This window comes from Sphaerodactylus townsendi, linkage group LG01, assembly GCF_021028975.2.
Source record: "Sphaerodactylus townsendi isolate TG3544 linkage group LG01, MPM_Stown_v2.3, whole genome shotgun sequence".
Lineage (NCBI taxonomy): Eukaryota > Metazoa > Chordata > Lepidosauria > Squamata > Sphaerodactylidae > Sphaerodactylus > Sphaerodactylus townsendi.
Window position 1 is genome coordinate 193,643,207 of NC_059425.1, and position 8,326 is coordinate 193,651,532.

Sequence of the window (8,326 nt, forward strand, 5' to 3'; positions counted from 1 at the left end):
AGGGTGTTGTGGGTTTTCTGGGTTGCATGGCCGTGTTCCAGTAGCATTTTCTCCTGGCGTTTCACCTGCATCTGTGGCTGGCATCTTCAGAGGAAGATTCTCTAAAGATGCCAGCCACAGATGCAGGCAAAGCGTCAGGAGAAAATGCTACTGGAACACGGCCATACAACCTGGAATTCCAGCTATGAAAACCTTCGACAATACATGGCAGAGTTGAAAAACTCCCTTAAGTTTCACTGGCATCCTCTTCCTTTTTGTTCATCTGCACTTCTATCCTTGGAACTGAGTGCAGATGTTGGCTCAAACATGGACTAACTGTGTGGCTTAACTGGAGACTAAAAACTAATCACAGAACCTGCACAGGAACTTTCGGTAGGATGGTGGTAGAAAGTGGAAGTCAATTTATGGTGACCCCATAGGGCAATGGTGGCGAACCTATGGCACGGGTGCCAGAGGTGGCACTCAGAGCCCTCTCTGAGGGCAAGCGCAGTCGCCCCTCCCCCCCCCCACACACATCTAGGCTGCCCTGGGCCACTGGGCTCAATTATTATCATTAAGCCTAAAACCTAGTTTTGGGGAAGCAGTGTAGGTAACCCTGTTAAGCGCTGTTAAACCCCACTGATTTTCATACGAAGTACTGAAGTGTGATCCTTTTCCTGGGAGTAAGCTCAGTTGCTGGCAATGGGGCTTGCTTCTGAGTAAACCCTCCTAGGGTCGTGATTCACCCGTTGGAAGAGTTGCACGGTTGCTTCAAAGCAAAGCCACTGACTACCACCAAGCTTACTGCCGAGTAACGCACGCCTCAGAGCCAACCATTTTTTCTAAACTAAAACCTCAGTATTCAGGTTAAATTGGCGTGTTGGCACTTTGCGATAAATAAGTGGGTTTTGGGTTGCAATTTGGGCACTCGGTCTCGAAAAGGTTCGCCATCACTGCCCTAGGGCAAGAGAGGGGCAGTTTGACTTTTCCTACCTCTGCATAGTGGCCCCGGACTTCCCTGGGGGTCTCCCATCCAAATGCTAACTGGGGCCAATTCTGATTAGCTTCTGAGAGCTGACAAGATTGTGCCAATCTGGGCCTTCCAGGGTCGTGCAAGAGGCATTCAGAGACCCCATTGCCTGCCTCTGCACAGTGAACATGGGTGGTCTCCCAACCACCTATTAACCTGCTTAATTTCTGCAATCTGATGAGGTCACATTAGCCTGGGCCATCCAGCTCATGGATCAGGTGAGATATGTACACCAAAAAAGAAACCAACGGAAGCCACTCCATCCAGTGGCATGCCACTAATGGGGACGTGGGGAATCCCATGTCCTCGGGCACACGCTTCTGAGCTTCACCCGGTTTCCTTGCAGGCTGGCAGGGCAGGGCAGGGCTGTCAGGAGGCCTGTATTTTGGGATTTTGCTTATGCTGCTGTTTCATTGCACTGGGGGAGGATGGTAGGGGTTAACTGCATTTCTAACTGTCTTTTCACTGTTGCTGTAGAATGTGGAGTAGCACCAGGTGGTGTCCAAGGTTGTTGCTTGCCCATCTCCTGTTATCTCCTTACACTTACTTTTAGGCGCACTTTCCCAGGCTGGGGGTGGGGGCGGGGGCTGCCAGTTTCTTAACTATTGATGTTTGCGCGGGCTTTTCCCAGTCTTGGCTTTGGCCAAGGAAGATACCGAACCAATACAGCTGCTGTTTTTCAACAAGAGCTTGTGTGTCTTTTTGAGATTCTGACACTGGCAGGGCAGGGCAGGGCAGGGTATGGGAAGGGCAGGGCAGGGCAGGGCAGGGCAGGGTGCCACAGCGGGCGGCCCAGGCAAATGCCGTGGCGCAGGCACCCATCCAAGTAGCCCCCCAAGCCCCGCCCTTCTTGCTGTCTTCCATAAGTGGGGTGCAGGGAGCTGGGCGTGGGGGGGGCATGGGGAGGCGGTCATGCCCCCGGCGCCATTTAGGCCCAGTATGCCACTGACTCCATTGCCCCACCATTCTGCAGTGCCGTAGGAGCAGTGGCGTAGGAGGTTAAAAGCTCGTGTATCTAATCTGGAGGAACCGGGTTTGATTCCCCGCTCTGCCGCCTGAGCTGTGGAGGCTTATCTGGGGAATTCAGATTAGCCTGTGCACTCCCACACACGCCAGCTGGGTGACCTTGGGCTAGTCATAGTTCTTCTGAGCTCTCTCAGCCCCACCTACCTCACAGGGTGTTTGTTGTGAGGGGGGAAGGGCAAGGAGATTGTAAAAGCCCCTTTGAGTCTCCTGCAGCCTCTTTGAGTCTCCTGCAGGAGAGAAAGGGGGAATATAAATCCAAACTCTTCTTCTTCCTCTTGTCGGTGCCAGTCATCAGTGACCCACCTGCAGAAGGCTGCCCTGCTCTGGCTGTGATCTCCTGCTTGCAAAGAGCTCCCATTTTTGCATAGCATCTTTCCATTCACACGTGACACTCAGCAGAGGACTCTGCAGGGAGATTTTAGTCTGGCTCTTTCTTCTCTCCCCTTCTCATCATACTGGTTTCTGTGTTCCCTGCCCAGTCCATCACTGGGTGGATGCCAAGCATTCCCTCTAATCCTTCAGAACGGCCATCTGGCACTACCCCTGTGGTAGGAACATTTGTAAACAGCAGGCCTCACGCGCAGGAGGACCAAGCCGTTTGGCTTCCCCTGAGAGTTCAAAGGTCAGTCAGCTGAGGCCCAGACTCTAGACTGTGTCTGAAGGAGGAAAGATAATTTGGGATGCAAAGAGATGCAGTCTTGTAGAGTTCCTGGATAAATTTAGGGATGCTGAGAAAAATGATGGAGATGGAAATCTCAGTCCCTGCTCCGCCTACCTGTTGTGGAAGTCTTGGGCCCGGCAGCCTCTCCTCTTTCTTGCCACTTGAAGAATGAAGAAGAAGGAGAAGGAGAAGGAGAAGGAGAAGGAGAAGAAGGAGGAGGAGTAGGAGTTTGGATTTATATCCCCCCTTTCTCTCCTGCAGGAGACTCAAAGGGGCTGACAATCTCCTTGCCCTTCCCCCCTCACAACAAACACCCTGTGAGGTGGGTGGGGCTGAGAGAGCTCCGAGAAGCTGTGACTCGCCCAAGATCACCCAGCTGGCGTGTGTGGGAGTGCACAGGCTAATCCAAATTCCCCAGATAAGCCTCCACAGCTCAGGCAGCAGAGCAAGGAATCAAACCCGGTTCTTCCAGATTAGATACACGAGCTCTTAACCTCCTACGCCACTGCTGCTCCTTTTTAAAAAAAATAAAAGAGGAAGAGCCTGAATTTATACCCCACCTTTCTTTCCTGTAAGGAGACTCAAAGTGACGTATAAACTCATTCCCTTCCTCTCCCCACAACAATCACCTTGTGAGCTTAGGTGGGGCTGAGAGAACATGACTGGCCCAAGATCACCCAGCAGGAACGTAGGGAATGGGGAAATCTATCCGGTTCACCAGAGAGATCTTCCCTCACCAAGATAGAGAAGCGGGGAATCAAACACGGCTCCCCGGATTAGAGTCCAACTGCTCTTAACCGGTACCCCACGCTGCACCCCACTTACAGAAGCCAGCAAGGAGGGCGGGGCTTGGGGGCCACTTGGATGGGTGCCTGAGTCACGGCGCTCGCCTGGGCTGCCCGCTGTGGCACCCTGCCCTGCCCTGCCCTGCCCTGCCCTGCCCTGCCCTGCCCTGCCCTGCCCTGCCCTGCCCTGCCCTGCCCTGCCCTGCCCTGCCAGCCTGCAAGGAAACCGGGTGGGACTCAGAAGCGTGTGCCCAAGGACATGGGATTCCCCACGTCCCCATTAGTGGCATGCCACTGGATGGAGTGGCTTCCGTTTGTTTCTTTTTTGGTGTGCATATCTCACCTGATCCATGAGCTGGATGGCCCAGGCTAACGTGACCTCATCAGATTGCAGAAATTAAGCAGGTGGCAGAGCTGGGAATCAAACCCGGTTCCTCCAGATTAGATAAACGAGCTCTTAACCTCCTACGCCACTGCTGCTCCTGCTGACCCCGTGGTACTCCTGCTGAGCCCCTATCAGACATGCCATCCGTTTGGCACCTTTTGGTGCTTATGGCCTGCCTCGGCGTGACATCTGTCCCCTTTTGCTTTTCTGGACTACCGGTAGCTGCTGCTCAGCTGCGGGCTCTTCTGACTGGGCCCCCCGTCTTCTCGCAGTTTCAGGGATACACACTTCTCCCATTCACTGATTAATCAATCAGAAAAACTGACAGCTACATGCATCAAAGTCGCTTGAGCAGACTAGCAAAGCTACAAAAACCCCAACCTCCTCTCAGTCTATGCAAAATACTATGCTGATCAATCAGCAGCAAGGAGGCCCAAAAGCTTAGCAGAATGACAATGCTTTTAATTAGTGGTTCTGAAATCTGAGAGAGACCGAACCCAGCTGATGGTTCTGCTGCAGGAAGGCCTCTGTGATTTATCTATTTGCTTCATATCTGTCCTGACTTTCTCCCCCATTGGAAGCGTAAACAGCTTACATCAGGGGTGGGCAATTATTTTTTCCATGGGGCCGCATAAGAAACAGAAAATATTGTGGAGGGCTGGGCCCTCCTCCCGTCCAGAGGGGGCGTGCTCAGGTCAGCCCTTCCCGCTCCTTGCCCTTCGGCGGCAGTTCGCATAGCAACAGTCACTCGCTCTCGCCACCCTCCCCACCTTTTCCTCTCACGGCGCTTGCGCAATGTGGCGGGGCTCCGAGGGTGGGGAGAGAACTACAGCTTTTTAAAAACTCTCTCGCGATCCTCCCCGTCTGTTCCTGACACCGCGCCTGCGTAAGAAGGCGGGGCTCCCAAGAGGGGGAAGTGCGCATGCGCGCGTGAGAGACCGAGAGAGGCTTTTAAAAAAATAATCCCAGTCTCGCGCCGCTTCTCCCGGCCGCCATTTTGACGACGGGTTCTTCTAAAGCAGGGGCCAGTCAGGGTCATCCGGCGGACTGGATGTGGCCCGCGGGCCGTATAATGCCCAGGTCTGGCTTACACTGTTCTCTGTTAGACCATGCGATTACAAATTGCGTGGCCGGCGTCTCAGTTATCATGCATTTCTTCAATTGTACCCGAGGCGTTTAAGTCTCCAATGCCAGGGTATCCCAGCAGCTTTTATGTGGGGTTTCACTTTGGATAGGCTCCTGGTCCAATTCAGTAGAGCAGGTACAATCACGATTCTTGTATAGAGTCCTGGGTATGCCTCATTGGGGCTTTCCGCACTACAGAAGGGAGCTAAGGTCGACTCAGTTCCCTTCAGTGGGGGGCGATTCCAGGCTGTCCACACAGCAACTTACTTGGCCCCCTGGAACCAAGCTAAGTGGGCGGGATCATCTTGGTGCCTGTTTCGCTCCTTGATCGTGATTGGAGCTTGTGTTACCATGGGAAACAGGAGCGTTCTTTTTTTTTTACAGTTTACAGTTTACAGTTACATGCCCGCCACGACTCTCCCGTTCTGCACATGCCACAAAAGCGGCTCCTGATTGGTTGAATGGATGAGGTGTCATTTCGATGCTTCCACACTTTGAAGCTTCGGAGCAGTATCAACCTTGTTCCAGCAGAAAGGTGCAGTTCATAACTGCGACAGGGATGTCACAGTTCTGAGGGGGGGGGGACTGAGACAAAACAATGTTGAGCTCAGTTGCAGTGCGGATACACTGAGGTGAACCTAGATAGAAACCAGTACAACTCTGTCAGTGCGGAAAGCCCCATTGTGTGCCCTACGCTGTTTTGTGCCTCAAGACTGGATAGCACCTCTTGGAGACAAGAGCCTGGCTTGCCACATTCAAATTTTGGTTACACCTCTGCTTTAACTGTGAAGCCATTTCTTTGATCCACAAATCCTTACAGCTACTTTATCACTGTAAAGTTGTGGGGGGTGTGTGTGTTGTCCGACCTTGAAAAGGTTCCCGCCGGAGGTTTTTGGCTTAACTCTTGGGAAGGGGAATTTCGCTGTTTTGGTTATCTTTCACTTGCTTGCTTGTCTGTGTGAAACCCTGTGTGAAATCCTGCCTTGTTTATACTCTTTGGGTGGGAGCCTGTCTGTTACCCTGTAAAAGCTGTTGATCGAGATCTGGGTTTCAGTTCTCGCATTGCTTGTTTCCGACTAAGAATGCCAGCTCAATAAAAAAACTCATAACAGTTGCTTTTGCCTGGACTATACTAGTTCGTTACAATCACTCTGAATGGTGAGGCCATATTGAATCCAAAATCCTCAAGCTAGGCTACTCTTTGGATTCCTTGGCCATTCTTTCATCTACAGAGATATTTTAATCCCTGAAAAGGAGGCTGCTGGATCAGGAACATCAATTCTTAATCGAAAAGGCCACCGGGTCTTGCTCACCTCTAGCCCTGGGTGTCCCCTGCATGGGAAGCAGGGAGGCTAAATATCTCTATCCAACAATTTCACCCAGGTTGCGTAGAGCAATGATGCTGGCTCGCTGCAATGCTTTTCCATCAGCTGCACTAAGAGGGAGATTTGCCAAAATCCCTTACCATCAAAGGCTTTGTGTGTGCAATGGGGACTGGGTAGACTCCCTAGTACACATCTTGCTCTACTGCCCCCTTTATACTGCACTTAGATCAAAACTGCTAACACCACTGTTAGCTAAAAAAGAACATGCTTCCAATTCACAGAAGATCGTCTTCTAATTAGACAATAGTAGCAGTGATGGAACTGATTCAGTAGCCAAATTCTTATAAATAAGTCAAGAATTTGGCTACTGAATCAGTTCCATCACTCAGAGTTTCAAGGGTAAACTTGACTAATACCTCCTTCCTCTCCTTCCTTTTTATTTTATCTTTACTACTACTACTACTACTACTACTACTACTACTACTACTACTACTACTACTACTACTACTACTACTACTACTACTACTACTACTAAGCAAGTTAAGATGGCAATAACCATATCTGTTATTTTTAGAAAACAGCAACACGAGAAGAGCTTTTACGTTGGCCTTTTACTCTCTTCCCTCCTTACTGCTAGAGGGAAAATATAAGAAAGTTCCTTACGAAAAAAAGGCTTTGCCCCGCCCCCTAGGTGAAATTGATCATATTGATCATATGTGTTTTTAGATGCCCCATGTACAAACAGCCCCAAAAGGAAATTCTTAGTCCTGCCCTGTCTGGCTTAACCGGCCTAAATCACAAAGATTTACTGGACTATACATTGTCGGGCAGAAACCAGAAAACCACACGGGAAATGGCCCGTTTCTGTGCACTTATCTGTAAATATAAAAAGAGATATTCTGTGGCCAAATTGTTAAGGGAAGGGAAGATTAGATCAGCTCAACTTTTAGATGACATGGCCAGAAGTCCAGCCTTTTAGTCAGTCCTTATAGGCTTCCTGTTTAGCAAATATTGTATGAGCCTTTTATACTTAAATTTTTATCTCTGCTCCAATCATTGTATTTCTACTTACTGTATCACAATTTAGGTGTAATGGCAGAGGTGGGATCCAGCAGGTTCTCACAGGTTCCCGAGAATAGGTTGCTAATTATTTGTGTGTGCCGAGAGGGGGTTGCTAATTGGTGATTTTGCCATGTGATTTTTGGCTTAGTTACGCCCCTCCTCTCAGCAGTAGCGTGCAGAACTTGAAGCAGTCTAGCAGGAGGTGCACCAGCGTGCGTGGCAGCCTGCGCCTGCGTGCATTCATTTCCTGCCCAAGGACCTGCGCAGCGGCTGCGTCCTTGCCACAGCCCTGCCCAGGAATGCCCCACCCCTGGAATGCCCGGCCACGCCCCCATTGTGCCCCGCCCAACCCCATTGGCGCTACGCCACACTTTGAATCCCATCACCATGGGAACCTGTTACTGAAATTTTTGGATCCCACCACTGTGTAATGGTATTTCAAACATAAGTCACTGAAATTTTTTTTATATAAATTATTTAATTCCTGCGAACATCCTCTCTATCAGCAATTTGGACTATGTACTATCTCTGACCTGTGTTTTATTGTTGCTGAATTGTGTATTTTTGTTTTGTTCTGGTCATTGACCGTAAATAAATGATTTGGATTTGGACTTTGGATTTGGACTGTCGTGTTCTAATCTAACTAGCAGGTGAACAGCAGTTCAAACGATTAATAATCGATTGGGAGTAAAGCAGCATCTACATCTTTCCTCAGGGACAGAATCCATAATTGCCAATTTTTTGTATAAACTTCCGCAGGGAGAAGTTTAATTTGATGTGTTCTTTTATCCAATATAAACAATTGTTGCACCTTGTTCTTCCAATCTTCCAATAATGGAATCACGCCAGTTTTCCAAAGTTTTGCCAAAGAAAGTCAAACTGCTAAGATTAAATAAAACAGCAAATAAATAAATAAATAAATCAGTAAATATGATTAAATAAAACAGA